The following is a 16,208-nucleotide window of genomic DNA, read 5'->3' on the forward strand; positions in this document are numbered from 1 at the left end:
TCTTGTTCTCATGTATTTTCATTTGGAAGATACACAGGTCCATGAAATCCCCAGATCTGAACACTGTGCTAAGAAGTGACCTTTAACGTGTGTCTTTGAGAGCCTGTGGAGCTTCTACAGAGAAAGCTCCCAGTGTCCACCTGGCAATACAATGCTCAGCTCCTGGCCCCAGTGTGGAGAGAAAGAGGGGGTCTCTGTGCTAGAAGCGAGTGCTGCTGAGACTCAGACAAGGTCTGTGAATGCAGGAGTCTGGATTCCAGCCCAGAGACAAGTGGAGAACAAGGGATCCTTAGTCTTTGAGTCTTTATAGGACGGTAGGAATTGGGCATAGAGACTGAGAGAAAAATGATGATCAGGAAGGTAGCTTGCATCTTGTCTTCCTTAGAGTGTGTGTGTGTGTTAGTCATTTAATCGTGTCTGACTCTTTGCGACCCTATGGAGTGTAGCCTGCCGACGCTCCTCTGTCCATGGGATTCTCCAGGCAAATATACTGGAGTGGATTGCCAGTCTCTTCTCCACGTCCCTAGATTACAGGGATCCAGCCCAGCTTCCTGCTATTTATCACATTGGCCACTAGAGGGTGCGGTGCAGGAGATTGTCCCCTGGAGCAACACTTCCTCCCGTCTCCTCTAAGTGTCAATAACGGAACTGGGTGGGGGCTGCGGCGGCGCGGGGCGGGGCGGAGAATCGGAAAGCTGAGGCTAGCCGCGGGGGCGGGCGCTCAGAAGCGGCGGGTTCGGCGGGTCCATTAGCTGCCGTCCGCTCTGCCCGCCCGAAGCGCTGAGGAGCCTAGCGGGGACACCCCGTCCTACTCCTACATGAGGCCTGAGTGAACGCCGCGTCGAGAGCTTCTCTCCCGAGCGCAGCAGCAGCGGCCCCCGCAGGAGGAGGAGGAGCATGTCGGACGGTTTCGACCGGGCCCCAGGTGCTGGTCTGGGCCGGAGCTGGGGCCTGGGCCGCGGAGGGGGCGGGCCTGAGGGCTCTGGTTTCCTGAAAGGAGCGGGGCCTGCTGAGCTGCCGTGCCACCAGCCGCCGCCGCCGCCTCAACCCAAAGCTCCGGACTTCCTGCAGCCGCCACCGCTGTGCCAGACCAGGACTGCCCCGCCGCCAGGGGCCGAGTGCGAGGTCCCCGCCGGCCCCCAGCGGCCTGCCCGGCCCGGGGCGCTCCCGGAACAAACGAGGCCCCTGAGAGGTCCATCTAGTTCGCCGGATAACATCACACAGCAGAATTCGCAGTCAGCAATGGCTAAACCCCAGGTGGCTGTAGCTCCTGTATTAATGTCTAAGCTGTCTGTAAACGCCCCTGAATTCTACCCATCAAGTTATTTTTCTAATTATACAGACTCCTATGAGGACGGCTTTGAGGATTATCCTACTTTATCAGAATATGTTCAGGATTTTTTGAATCATCTTACAGAACAGCCTGGCAGTTTTGAAACTGAAATTGGACAGTTTGCAGAGACCCTGAATGGCTGGGTTACAACAGATGATGCTTTGCAACAACTTGTGGAACTCATCTATCAACAGGCCACATCTATCCCCAATTTCTCTTACATGGGAGCGCGCCTCTGTAACTACCTGTGTCATCATCTGACAATTAACCCACAGAGTGGCAGCTTCCGCCAATTGCTACTTCAAAGATGTCGGACTGAATATGAAGTTAAAGATCAAGCTGCAAAAGGGGATGAAGTGACTCGAAAACGATTCCATGCATTTGTACTCTTTCTGGGAGAACTCTATCTTAACCTGGAGATTAAAGGGACAAATGGACAGGTTGCAAGGGCAGACATTCTTCAGACCGGTCTTCGGGAGTTGCTGAATGCCCTCTTCTCTAATCCTATGGATGACAACTTAATTTGTGCAGTAAAATTACTGAAGTTGACAGGGTCAGTTTTAGAAGATGGCTGGAAGGAAAAAGGAAAGACTGACATGAAAGAAATTATTCAGAGAATTGAAAATGTTGTCCTAGATGCAAATTGCAGCAGAGATGTAAAACAGATGCTTTTGAAGCTTGTAGAACTCTGGTCAAGTAACTGGGGTAGAGTCCACGCAGCTTCAACATAGAGGGAAGCAACACCTGAAAATGATCCTAATTATTTTATGAATGAGCCAATATTTTATACATCTGATGGTGTTCCTTTCACTGCAGCTGATCCAGATTACCAAGAGAAATATCAAGAGTTACTTGAAAGAGAAGACTTTTTTCCCAGATTATGAAGAAAATGGAACAGATTTATCAGGGGGTGGTGATCCGTCCTTGGATGATATTGATGATGAGATGGACCCAGAGATAGAAGAAGCTTATGAAAAGTTTTGTTTGGAACCAGAGCGTAAGCGAAAACAGTAAAGTTAAATTTTCAGCATATCCGTTTTATAAAGCAGTTCATGTTATAGTGATTTAGCAGAACACAGGAAAGCAAAAAAATGTGTCACACTTATACCAAATTAAGGATGTTGAATTATGTTACTAATGTTTGCAACTTTAATTTTGTTTAACGCTTTCGGCTAAAATAAACTTTATTCCCTATAACTTAAAAAAAAAATAACGAAACTGGGCTGTGCGGCCCCAGGGTCCTCGTGTCTCTGAGGCAGAGGGGATGTCTTTGAGCTGCAGAGAGGCCACTTCATGCTGCAGACTTGAGATGTCATGAGCTGATGTCTGATTTCTGGTGTCTGGTGGGATCTAACCTGTAGCAGTAGGGTGATGGTTGAGGCATGTCCTGGGTCCCAGCTATGTGCCTCTGTGTGAACCTCAGCGTGGCCTTCAGAGGCCTGTGTTAAGAACTGTGTCCCCTCCCAATCTCTTCCCAGTTCAGTGGGCTTGGTCTTGCAATTTTCAGAGGAAGTTGAATGGTTTGTTTTTGTGCCCAGGACTCCCAGTCTTCCTCCCCACAACAAGCATAATAATGGCATTAAGAAATTTGTCTTCCTCTTCATTGTCATTTATGCATTTTTAGAAAGAAGCAAAACATGTTCCTAAATATCATCTCATTTGATTTTCACCAAATCACTTTTTACTAGCTTCATTTTAGTTATGAGCAAACAGGCTCAGATATATTAGGTATAATCACGAGGACTCTCAACTCTAAGTGTTGAGCTACTTATAATTGAATACCTCTGACCTCAAAAGCTTGGAATGATCTTCTCAGGTGACTCAGTGGTAAAGAACTGCCTGTCAATGCAGGAGACATGGGTTCGATCCCTAATCCAGGAAGATCCTATATGCCTCGGAGCAACTAAGCCTGTGTGCCATAACTACTGAGCCTGTGCTATGGAGTCCAGGAGCTGTAAGTACTGAGCCCGTGGTTGCAATTACTGAAGCCTGTGCACCCTAGAGCCCATACTCCACAACAAGAGAGGCCGCCACAGTGAGAAGCCCGAGCGCTGCAACTAGAGAGTAGCCCCTGCTCATAGCTACTAGAGAAAAGCCTAAGCAGCAATGAAGACCAGCCCTCTCTTCGTCAAAGAGAAAAACAGAAACAAAAAAACTTGGAATGTTTTGTCCTCCCATTCTTTTAGAATTGTCTGCAATTTCTTTAAAATTTAGGCTAGTACAGAAAGTTCTTCATTTAATACCTCTATTAGCCTGTTGGCCTGCTCTCACCACTTCCTACCCTATACCTCCTGTTTCAGCCGCATTAAACTACTGACACTTCCTGACAGGTAGCTGAACGCCACAGGGCCTTACATCCCAGGCAGTGAGGCTTTGCTCCAGTGGAGGAATGGGGTTGGGGTGGGAGCAAGGAGAGCCTGGGCTTTGTGTCAAACCAGTAGTAAGAATAAAACTCTGTGTATTATCTAGCTGCGGTCAATGCTTTGGTTATGACATGGAAAGAGAAATGGACCTGTCATTTTTCTCTCCATCTCTACTCAGAAGCTACAAGAAAATGAGAGCGAGGTGCTACAGTGCGTGTGGTGGGTGATAAAGTGTTGACACTGAGCCCAGAAGGACAGTAAGGTCTATGTCCACTGAGAGGTTTTTTTTTTTTTTTAAATTTTGCTTATTTATTTATTTTTGGGTCTTTGTTGCTGAGTGAGGGCTTTCTCTAGTTGCAATGAGTAGGGGCTCCTCTCTAGTTGTGGAGCACCAGTTTCCCATTGCAGTGGCTCCTCTTGTTGTGAAGCGTGAGCTCTAGGGCATGGGGGCTTCAGTAGTTGTGGCACATGAGCTTAGTTGCCCCGTGGCATGTAAAATCTTCCTGAACCAGGGACTGAACCCGTGTCCCCTGCATTGGTAGGTGGATTCTTAACCACTGGGCCACCAGGGGAGTCCCACTAGGAGATTTTTAAAAATTGTGATAAAGTTTAGATAGCTTAACAATTGCTATTTTATCACTTTAAGTATACAGTTAAGTAGCATCGTCTACACAGTGTTGTGCAGCTATCATCATGATTTCCCATACTCTTTCATCACCTCAGACAGAAACTCTGTACTCATCCACAATAACTTCATATTCCTCTCCTCCCCCAGTCCCTGGTAAATTCTATTCTACTTTATGTCTCGATGACTCTTCTAAGTATCTCATATATATGGAATAATGCAATATTTGGAGAAGGAAATGGCAACCCACTCCAGTATTCTTGCCTGGAGAATTCCATGGACAGAAGAACCTGGCAGGCTATGTAGTCCATGGGGTCACAAAGAATTGGACATGACTGAATGATTAATACTTGCTTTTAATGTCTCAGTTTACTTGATGTTTTCAAGGCTTATCCATGTAGCAGTGTCAGAACCTCATTCCTTTTTAAAAATAATTTATTTATTTACTTTTGATTGCACTGGGGTCTCTGTTGCTGCACAGATTTTCTCTAGTTGTGGCAAGTGGGCCTACTCTTCACTGCAGTGGCTTCTTTTGTTGTGGAGCACAGGCTCTGGGTGTATGGGCTTCAGTAGTTGTGGCGCATGGGCCTAGTTGGTCTGTGGTATGTGGAATGTTGATGCTTTTGAACTGTGGGGTTGGAGAAGACTCTTGAGAGTCCCTTGGACAGCAAGAAGATCCAACCAGTCAATCCCAAAGAAAATCAACCCTGACTATTCATTGGAAAGACTGATACTGAAGCTGAAGCTCCAATACTTTGGCCACCTGATGCGAAGAGCTGACTCACTGGAAAAGACCCTGATGCTGGGAAAGATTGAGGGCAGGAGAAGAAGCGGGCAACAGAGGATGAGATGGTTAGATGGCATCATCAGCTCAATGGACATGAGTCTGAGCAAACTGTGGGAGATAGTGAAGGACAGGAAAGCCTGGTGTGCTGCAGTCCATGGGATCACAAAGAGTCAGACAAAACTTAGTGACTGAACAACAACAACAACAACATATGGAATCTTCCCAGACCAGGGATTGAACCTGTGTCCCCTATATTGGCAGGTGGATTCTTATCCAAAGTACTACCAGGGAAGACCTCCTTCTTATCCATTGTATGTATATACCACAGCTTGTTTATCCACTCATCTGTTGGTGGGTTCTTGGGTTGTAACCTTCTTTTAGCTGTTGTGAATAATTCTGCAGTGAACACTGGTGTACAAGCATGTAAGTTTCTGTTTTCAATTGCCTTGGGTATATATCTAGGAGTGGAATTGCTGGGTTTCAATGTTTAAATTGTTGAGGAATATCATTGGAAGTTTTGATAGTTCTGTGCTCTGCCTCAGTCATGGGGCATGGTCTTCTGAACTCAGGGAAGCTCTTGTGCCAGTAGGGACACTCAGTGATAAGACTCAGTAAAGGAACCCTTTGGCCATGTTTCTGGTTCGCTGGATCATTTTGATTGTGGGCCTGAGATGGACCCTGTGCTCTCAGACAGGGGGTCTCTGACTGGTTCCCTCTGCAGATGGCCTGTATCACCACTGCACTGAGAATGGTGTCGTCTACCAGACTTTCTGTGACATGACCTCTGGGGGTGGTGGCTGCACCCTGGTGGCCAGTATGCATGAGAACCGCGTGCTTGGGAAATGCATGTTGGGCAGTCGCTGGTCCAGTCAGCAGGGCAACAGGGCTGACTACCCAGAGAGTGATGGCAACTGGGCCAATTACAACACGTTTGGGTCTGCAGAGGTGGCCACTAGCGATGACTACAAGGTGGGTGGCACTGAGCACCCAGGTGGAAAGGGTGGGGAGAGGGGTGTGGCTGGAGCAGAGCACGTGGAAGGGAGGGTGGGAGATGGGGATGTGGAGGTGGGGCTGGAGAAGATAGACAGAAGTCCATGTCTTGAACCACAACTTATTCCCACCAAGGCTGTTTGGGTGGTGGGGTCTCATTATCTACTGGAGGAGGGTGGGTATCTGTGACTGCTGCCACCTGCTTCCCTGGAGCCCTGAGCTCAGCTCAAGTGAGGGCTGTGTGTGTGGGTCTTTGGCTGGTGGCACCTCCTGGGCTGGTCAGGCTGAATGTGTGTCCCTCTGTAGAACCCTGGTTACTAGGACATTCAAGCTCAGGACCTGGGCATCTGGCATGTGCCCAACAAGTCTCCCCTGCAACACTGGAGGAACAGCTCCCTGCTGAGGTACCACACCAACACTGGCTTCTTCCAGAGACTGGGGCATAATCTGGACTCTACCAGGCACATGGCACTGCTGGATGGGGCTGGTTTCCTGAGTGTAGAGACTGAGGAAGTGACTAAGGCTGGGCATGTGGTCCTATGGTCCGTGTTCCCCTGACCTAGATTCTCTGATGGCTCCTGTCCTGCTTCTCTCTGAAGTTCTGAGCCAGGCAAGGGAAGAGACCTATGAGAGAGGAGCATTTAGTGGAGGCTGGGGGTTAGGGAGAGAGAGAGTACGCCGAGGATGAGTAAGAGCATATATGGTGCCCTAGGCTGTTGGGCAATGGCAGCCCACTCCAGTACTCTTGCCTGGAGACTCCCATGGACAGAGAGGCTTAGGCTGCAGTCCATGGGGTCTCAAAGAGTCGGACACGACTGAGCGACTTCACTTTCACTTTTCACTTTCATGCATTGGAGAAGGAAATGGCAGCCCACTCCAGCGTTCTTGCCTGGAGAATCCCAGGGACAGAGGAGCCTAGTAGGCTGCCGTCTATGGGGTCGCACAGAGTCGGACACGACTGAAGTGACTTAGCAGCAGCAATAGCAGCAGGCTGTTGGGAATGCAGGGCTACTGACTGAATCCAGGAAAATGGAAAGATCTTACTTTGACTGGTCTTGAAATGGTATCAGTTACTGAACAAGCACTGTTTCCCCTTTTCCCTCAAAGAATGGCAGAATGTATCGGAGAATGAAAGCTAGGGTCCTCATGTAATGACTTACTGGTACCTCATAAAAACTCCCTGTGAAATGTGGGGGGAAATGTACTGATAACAGCCTGGCAATACCTGTGGTCTGATTTTGTGATGCCCAGAAAGCTGCATCTTTTTACTTACCCCTTGGCTATCGCGAGTCATTTTGCCCTTCTGACATAATGGAAAAGGCATAAAATTCAGTTATGTTAGGTAACCTTTATTTTACTACAGCCTGATTCTCAGCTATGGATATTATGTGTATTGTCTCATTTAATCTACTCTTGACCCCTGAGCTTTTACCAGATCCATTTTATAGATGAGGAAGCTGAAGCACTGTGAGGTTCAGGAACGTGCCCCACATCCCAGGGTATACATGGAGGAGTTGTGGTTTGGAATGAAGAAATTTGGCTCCAGACTCCTTATTCCTCACCTTCAGCCCCTTGGTAACTTGTTAAGACCAGCCTGGAGTCATGTGCACAGAGAATAACCAGCCCAATGGAGAGGCAGGTTTATTTCTATTGTAATGGGTAATAGTTAATTTCAGTGAACCAGAAGGTGGCAGCATAATATCCTTCGTGGGGGCTGAGCCTTTGATATAAAATGCAAAGCAGTCATAATTTATTGTTGAGAATCTGAGGCTTTAAAGGAGAACAAGAAAAGTGTGGACAGGGTCAGAGTGAGTCACGGCGCCTTCGTAGGTGTTTGGGGATATTCTTCCTGTACACGTGAGTTTTTCCTTTCAAGCCTCTGGCAGACCAGGGGCCCTCTTTGAGGACTGGCTCTTGGTCTCAGGGTGGGGAAAAGTCCAAGTCTGAGGCCAGATGCACCACCACTGTCCACAGAGCGAATGGGTTCCAAGTCAGGCTGGAGTACTGGGCACAGAGAATCTCCAAGGCGACCTAAACAGGCTGTTTCTAGCACATTTCTTAATACTGTTTTCTGCCTCTTGTTTTCAGAGGAATTCACTGTGGATTTGTCTAGTGCATGTATTTAATAATGAGAGAGTAGTCAGAGCCTTGTGTGCTGGAGGCAGAGTCACCAGGTGTAACGTGGATCATGTGAATCCTTGCGGGGCTCACTGGGTGCTTAGGGATTGTCTGTCCATGTGTGTGAGTATGGTATGACCATGGTGTGTGAATGTGTGTGGGAATGTGATCTTTCTTTACTCCTTTCTGGGTCTCCGGGGCCAGGGCTAAAGGATCCTCTGTCCAGGCACTGACACTGTGTACCTTTGAGGACTGAACTGGAAGGGTTGGGGCTTCAGAAGCACCACTGTTTTTGCTCAGCCTTGGGATAAGCTGGTCAGTTACCTGAGCTGGGTGAGGCTTGTGTGCAGGAGCATTCTGTGGAAAACTTTTGGAGCCGAGATTGCTTGAGAAACGCAAGATGTTGTCATTTTTGATCTGAGGTTTAGCTTTTCAGAGCAAAACTTGACCTCTTTGCTCCTGACCAGTGTCTGCACAGATTCTCACTGGGTCGGGGGCTTACTGGAAGAATCCTGGACAGCCCTGGGGCCACCCTCCTCCCAACTGTGTACTCTCTCTCTGGTCATCAGTCACAATGTGCCCTAATGTCAAGGGCACGTGGACTCAGCTCTCACCTGTGGCAGCCTCCGTGTCCGCCCAGGCCAGAGATCATTCAACTCCTGTTTTTCCTAGTCGCTGTGGGATGCCTCATGGCCAGAGGCAGGATAAGCAGGGAGCCCTTGGGCTGCTCAGGGTCTGAGTTGTCAAGAGTAAGCGAGTTTACTTAGGACCCATCCCTTCACAAGTGTACAGTCTGAGACAAGGGTCCTTAGCTGCTGGCATGTGATGCTGAGATCCTGTCTCTTCTTCCTCCTCAGCTTGTCTCTCTCCCAGGCAAGATGATGCAGCTCACCTATCAAGGAGAAACTCAGGTCTGATGGGGCAGTGATGTGTGTGTGGCACCCCCCATGAAGGATATTATGCTGCCAACTTCTGGTTCACTGAAATAAACTATCATCCATTACAATAGAAATAACCCTGTCTCTCCATTGGGCTGGTTATTCTGCTCTGTGCACATGACTCCAGGCTGGTCTTAACAAGTCACCAAGGGGCTGAGGTGGGGAATAAAGAGCCTAGAGCCAAATGCGTGTGCATTCCTCCTCCCTGTGACAGCCTGGTCCCTATGGCTCCTTCCAGCCACGGTCCAAAGCAGATGTGAAGTTGTGTGCACATGTGCCTCCATGCGCTTTAACAAGCATGCAGGGAGCCACTACACTCTGCTGGTGTGGGAGACACAAAGATTGCACGTGCTTTGTTCAGTGTCTGGCAGGACAGACATTCACACAAAAACAGAAGGATGAGATGAAGGATCTTAGGTATAACAGAAATATTAGTGAGGGGCTACACGACACCTAATTCTGCTGGAGTATAAGGGCTGGTGACCACAGCACTTCTGAGCTGAGTGCCGAGAGATGTATACTAGTTTATAGGGCAAAAGCTTCACAATGTTGAATTTGGCAATGATTTGTTGGATATAATACTAAAGGAACAGGCAAAAAAAGTAGACAAATTGCACTTCATGAAAATTTACAAAATTATATAAGACTGTTAACAGAGCAAAAAAAGGCAGAATGGGAAAAATATTTGCAAATCTTATATTTGATATGAGATTGATGTCCAGTATACATAGAGAACTCCTAAATAACAGCAACAACAATAACAAACTCAATTCAAAGATGGGCATAAGACTTGAATAGACATTTCTCTAAAGAAGATATAAAAATCCGATCAAGCAAAGAAAAGATGTCCTACACAACTAATCACTAGGAAAATGCTAATCAAAACTATAATGAGATAATCACCTCATATCCTTAGGATGATCTTTATTAAAAAAGAAGAAAATAAAAATAAATAAATAAAAAAGAAGAAAATAATAAATGATGAAAAGAATGTGAGGAAATCGAACCCTTATGCACTGTTGGTGAGGATGTTAAATGGTATGGCCACTATGGAACAAAATATGGCAGTCCCTCAAAAAAATATTGGTAGAATTACCATATGATACAGCAATTCCACTTTGGGTATATACCCCAAGGAATTGAAAGCAGGGTCTTGAAGACATATGTACATCTTGTCCACAGAAGCATTCTGCATGGTAGCCAAAACAGGAACACAACCAAATGTCCACTGTTAGATAAATGAATAAGCAAGAATGTGGTAAATACAGATAATGGAATTACTCAACCTTTAAACGGAAGGAAATTCTGAAATGCTGTAGCATAGATGAACCTTGGGGACATCATGTGAAGTAATGTAAGCCAGTGATGAAAAGAAAAGATTCTGTACAGATTTGCTTAGGTACTGAAATGTATTTAAATCATAGAGACAGAAAATAGAATGGCAGTTCCTGGGGACTGGAAGGAGGATGAAAATGGAGAGTTGTTATTTAATACAGATAGAATTTCAGTGTTGCAAGACAAACAGTGCTGACTGTTGAGCTGACTGTTGTACAGCAGTAAGAATGTAATTAATACCACTGAAACACACTCTTAAAATGGTTAAGGTGGTAAATTTTGTTATGTGTATTCCAATAGTTTCAAATTCCCATTTTTCAGAGTCCTTCCACTCTCCAGGAATGTGGAATTTTTCCAGAGCTGTAGTTCTCAAACTGTAGTGCATCAGAATAATCTAGAAGGTGCCTTAGAATACCCCCAGGGTTGCTGATTCAGCAGATATAGAGGAAGACCCAGGAATTTGCTTTTGTAGCAAGTTCCAGGTGATTCTGATGCTGCTGGTCTTGGAACCACACTTTGAGAACAATTTCTTTTCTCTAGTTAGGATTCTGTATCAGATTGTTGGGGCTGCTGTAGAAAAACACCACAAACTGGGGGCTCAGATAGCAGACAGTGGCTGAGATGGTAAAGAATTTGCCTGCAATGCAGGAGACCTGGGTTAGATCCCTGGGTCAGGAAGATCCCCTGGAAAAGGAAATGGCAACCCCCACCAGTATTCTTGCCTGGATAATTTCATGGATGGGAGCCTGGTGGGCTCTTTGGGAGGTTTCAAAGAGTTGAACACGACTGAGGACTAGTGTGTATGTGTTGTTTCATAGTTCTGGAATCTGAAAGTCTGAGATCAAGATTTCAGAAGAGCTAGTTCCTTCTGAAGGGTGTGAGGGAAAATCTGTCCCATGCCTCTCCCCTAACTTTCGGTTGTTTGCCACCAAACTTTGGCATCCCTTAACTTGTAGATGCATCACTGAGGTTTCACCTTCAACTTCACAAGATGTACCTGTCTCTGTGTCCAAATTTTCCGTTGTCATAAGGACATCAGTCATATTGGATTTGGGCTTACCCTAAAGACATATCTTAATGTGATTTTCTCCAAAGACTCTGTTTCTGAATAAGGTCCTATCCTGAGGTACTAGGGATTGGTACTTCAGCATCTTTTGGAGGGGACAAAATTCAACCCATAATAGGTCTCATATATTTTAGTCTCCACATGGCTGAGCATTTCACTCAGCAGCACATTAAGCCTTTTCACAGGCAATTTTGTTCTTTCCTTTTCTGCAATCCTGTCCTGGACTCAGCCATTTTTTAACTGTAAGATGCCTTTGTCTTCCTTCATATGTTAGGCTTGCAACAGAGTTGGGTTTCTGGTTCTGCTTTCTTGGAATCTTAGAGAAGGAATACTCTCTTCTTTGTATATTATTTCTATGCCTTTAGAATCAAGAAAAAACTGCAAACCATCACAGTGGGGCCATGAGACAAAACTGTATGTATGGAAATCAATAACTCTCCCTTTTATTTAAATAACAAGTTAAAAAACATAATGGAAGAAAAGATTCCATTTATGATAACAATAAAAAATAAGATATTTGGGGATAAATTTAACTAGCAATATGTGAGATCTAGATGACAAAACTATGAACACTGAGATATTTTAAGGAGAAAAGTGGTTCAGTCTTGGAATAACTGGGTGAAGGTGCCAACAAAGCATACTGACAGATGTTATATGGAGCCAGCCTGTTGTGGCAGTCTCTGCAGTTAAAATAGCCAAGCCTTCTGAAATTGTTTCTATTGATAATCCAGAGAACAAAAGAAGTAAGGAACAGAAAAGAACAACAAAAACAACCCCAAAACAATGAACACAATGACACTGAGTACATCAGTTCAGTTCAGTTTAGTTCAGTCGCTCAGTTGTGTCTGACTCTTTGGGACCCCATGGACTGCAGCACGCCAGACCTCCCTGTCCTTCATGAACTCCCTCAAAGTCATGTCCATTGAGTTGATGATGCCATCCAACCATCTCATCCTCTGCTGTCCCCTTCTCCTCCCACCTTCAATCTTTCCCAGCATCAGGGTCTTTTCCAAGATCAGTTCTTCATATCAGGTGGCCAAAGTATTGGAGTTTCAGCTTCAGCATCAGTCCTTCCAATGAACATTCAGAACTGATTTGTTTAGGATGGACTGGTTTGATCTCCTTGCTGTCCAAGGGGCTCTCAAGAGTCTTCTCCAACACCACAGTTCAAAAGCATCAGTTATTCAGCTTTCTTTATAGTCCAACTCTCACATCCAAACATGACTCTTGGAAAAATCATAGCTTTGACTATATAGACCTTTCTTGGCAAAGTAATGTCCCTGCTTTTTAATAAGCTGTCTAGGTTGGTCATAATGTTTCCTTTGAGGAGCAAGCATCTTTTAATTTCCTGGCTGCAGTCACCATCTGCAGTGATTTAGGAGCCCCCAAAAATAAAGTCTGCCACTGTTTCCCCTGTTTCCCCATCTATTTGCCATCAAGTGATCAGACTGAATGCCATGATCTTAGTTTTCTGAATGTTGAGTTTTAAGCCAACTTTTTCACTCTCCTTTTTTATTTTCATCAAGAGGCTCTTTAGTTCCTCTTCACTTTCTGCCATAAAGGTGGTGTCATCTGCATATCTGAGGTTATTGATATTTCTCCCTGCAATCTTGATTGCAGCTTGTGCTTCTTCCAGCCCAGCGTTTCTCATGATGTACTCTGCATAGAACTTAAATAAGCAGGGTGACAATATATAGCCTTGACATACTCCTTTTCCTATTTGGAACCAGTCTGTTGTTCCATGTCCAGTTCTAACTGTTGCTTCTTGACCTGCATACAGATTCTCAGGAGGCAGGTCAGGTGGTCTGGTATTCCCATCTCTTGAAGAATTTTCCACAGTTTGTTGTGATCCACACAGTCAAAGACTTTGGTGTAGTTAATAAAGCAGAAGTAGATGTTTTTCTGGAACTCTCTTGCTTTATCAATGATCCAACAGATGTTGACAATTTGATCTCTGGTTCTTCTACCTTTTCTAAATCCAGCTTGAACATCTTGAAGTTCACAGTTCATGTACTATTGAAGCCTGGCTTGGATAATTTTGAGCATTACTTTGCTAGCTTGTGAGATGAGTACAATTGTCCAGTAGTTTGAGCATTCTTTGGCATTGCCTTTCTTTGGGATTGGAATGAAAACTGACCTTTTCCATCCTGTGGCCACTGCTGAGTTTTCAAAATTTGCTGGCATATTGAGTGCGGCACTTTCACAGCATCATCTTTTAGGATTTGAAATAGCTCAACTGCAATTCCAATACCTCCACTAGCTTTGTTTGTAGTGATGCTTCCTAAGGCCCACCAGACTTCACATTCTAGGATGTCTGGCTCTAGGTGAGTGATCACACCATAGTAATTATCTGGGTTGTGAAGATCTTTTTTGTGTATTTCTTCTGTGTATTCTTGCCACCTCTTCTTAATATCTTCTGCTTTTGTTAGGTCCATACCATTTCTGTCCTTTATTGTGCCCATCTTCCATGAAATGTTCCCTTGGTACTTCTAGTTTTCTTGAAGAGATCTCTAGCCTTTTCTGTTCTATTGTTTTCCTCTATTTCTTTGCATTATTCACTTAAGAAAGCTTTCTTATCTGTCTTTGCTATTCTTTGGAACTCTGCATTCAAATGGGTATATCTTTCCTCTTCTCCTTTGCCTTTTGCTTCTCTTCTTTTCATTACTGTTTGTAAGGCCTCCTCAGACAACCATTTTGTCTTTTTGCATTTCTTTTTCTTGGGGATGGTCTTGATTGCTGCCTCCTGTATAATGTCATGAACCTTTGTCCATAGTTCTTCAGGCACTCTGTCTGTCAGATCTAACCCTTGAATCTATTTGTCACTTCCACTGTATAATCATAAGGGATTTGATTTAGGTCGTACCTGAATGGTCTAGTGTTTTTTCCCTACTTTCTTCAATTTCAGTCTGAATTTGGCAATAAGGAGTTCATGATCTGAGCCACAGTCAGCTCCAGTCTTGTTTTTGCTGACTGTATAGAGCTTCTCCATCTTTGGCTGCAAAGAATATAATCAATCTGATTTTGGTATTGACCATCTGGTGATGTCCATGTGTAGAGTCTTCTGTTGTTTTATTGGAAGAGGGTGTTTGCTATGACTGGTGTGTTCTTTTGGCAAAACTCTGTTAGCCTTTGCCCTGCTTCATTCTGTATTCCAAGGCCAAATTTGTCCATTACTCCAAGTGTTTCTTGACTTCCTACTTTTGCATTCCAGTCCCCTATAATGAAAAGGACATCTCTTTCATTTGTTAGTTCTAGAAGGTCTTGTGGGTCTCCATAGAACCATTCAACTTCAGCTTCTTCAGCATTACTGGTTGGGGCATAGATTTGGGTTACTGTGATATTGAATGGTTTGCCTTGGAAACGAACAGGGATCATTCTGTCTTTCTTGAGATTGCATCCAAGTACTGCATTTCAGACTCTTTTGTTGACCATGGTGGCTACTCCATTTCTTCTAAGGGATTCTTGCCCACAGTAGTAGACATAGTGGTCATCTGAGTTAAATTCACCCATTCCAGTCCATTTTAGTTTGCCGATTCCTAAAATGTTGACGTTCACTCTTGCCATCTCTTGTTCGACCACTTCCAATTTGCCTTGACTCATGGACCTAACATTGCAGGTTCCTATGCGATATTGCTCTTTACAGCATCAGACTTTACTTCCATCACCAGTCACATCTATAACTGGGTGTTGTTTTTGCTTTAGCTCCATCTCTTCACTCTTTCCGGAGTTCATTTTCCCTTGATATCCAGTAGCATATTGGGCACCTATCGACCTGGGGAGTTCATCTTTCAGTGTCCTATATTTTTGCCTTTTCATACTGTTCATGGGGTTCTCAAGGCAAGAATACTGAAGTGGTTTGCCATTCTCTTCTCCAGTGGACCACGTTTTGTCAGGACTCTCCATCATGACTTGTCCATCTTGGGTGGCCCTACATACCTATCAATAATTACTTTAAATGTTTAAATGGTCTAAATGGTCCAATTAAAAGACATAGAATGGCTGAAAGGATACAAAAACAAGGCTCATGTGTATGCTGTCTACAAAAGAATCACTTCTGATCTAAAGGCACACCCAGACTGAAAGTGAGTGGATGGGGAAATGTATTCCATGCAAATGGAAATCAAAAGAAAACTGGGGTAGCAATACTTATGTCTAAGTAGATTTTAAAACAAAGACTGTAACCAGAGACAAACCATTACCTAATGATAAAAGGATCAATCCAAGAAGATGTAACACCTGTAAATATATACACACCCAACATAGGAGCACCAAAATACGTAAAACAAATATTAACAGATAAAGGGCGAATTTGACAGTCTTATTTTGTTGATTAAATTACTCTTAACAATCACACTCACATGCTGACAATCATGACAGTGAAAGCCTCTCAGTCACCTTTCTGAGACCTCGTGGACTATATAGTCCATGGGATTCTCCAGGCCAGGCTACTGAGGTGGGTAGCCTTTCCCTTCCCTAGGGATCTTCCCAACCCAGGGATCGAGCCCTGGTCTCCACATTGCAAGCAGATTCTTTACCAGCTGAGCTGCAAGGGAAGCCCAAGAATACTGGAGTGGGTAGCCTATCCCTTCTGCAGCAGATCTTCCTGACCCAGGAATCAAACTGGGGCCTCCTGCATTGCAGGTGGATTCTTTA

General features: G+C 44.8%; 1 pseudogene; it reads left to right on the plus strand.

Annotated features, from left to right (window-relative positions):
* The first annotated feature begins 687 nt into the window (after window positions 1–687).
* On the plus strand, window positions 688–5,741 carry LOC139180797 (polyadenylate-binding protein-interacting protein 1 pseudogene; annotated as a pseudogene).
* The last annotated feature ends 10,467 nt before the right edge of the window (window positions 5,742–16,208 follow it).

Source organism: Bos indicus, chromosome 3, assembly GCF_029378745.1.
Source record: "Bos indicus isolate NIAB-ARS_2022 breed Sahiwal x Tharparkar chromosome 3, NIAB-ARS_B.indTharparkar_mat_pri_1.0, whole genome shotgun sequence".
NCBI lineage: Eukaryota > Metazoa > Chordata > Mammalia > Artiodactyla > Bovidae > Bos > Bos indicus.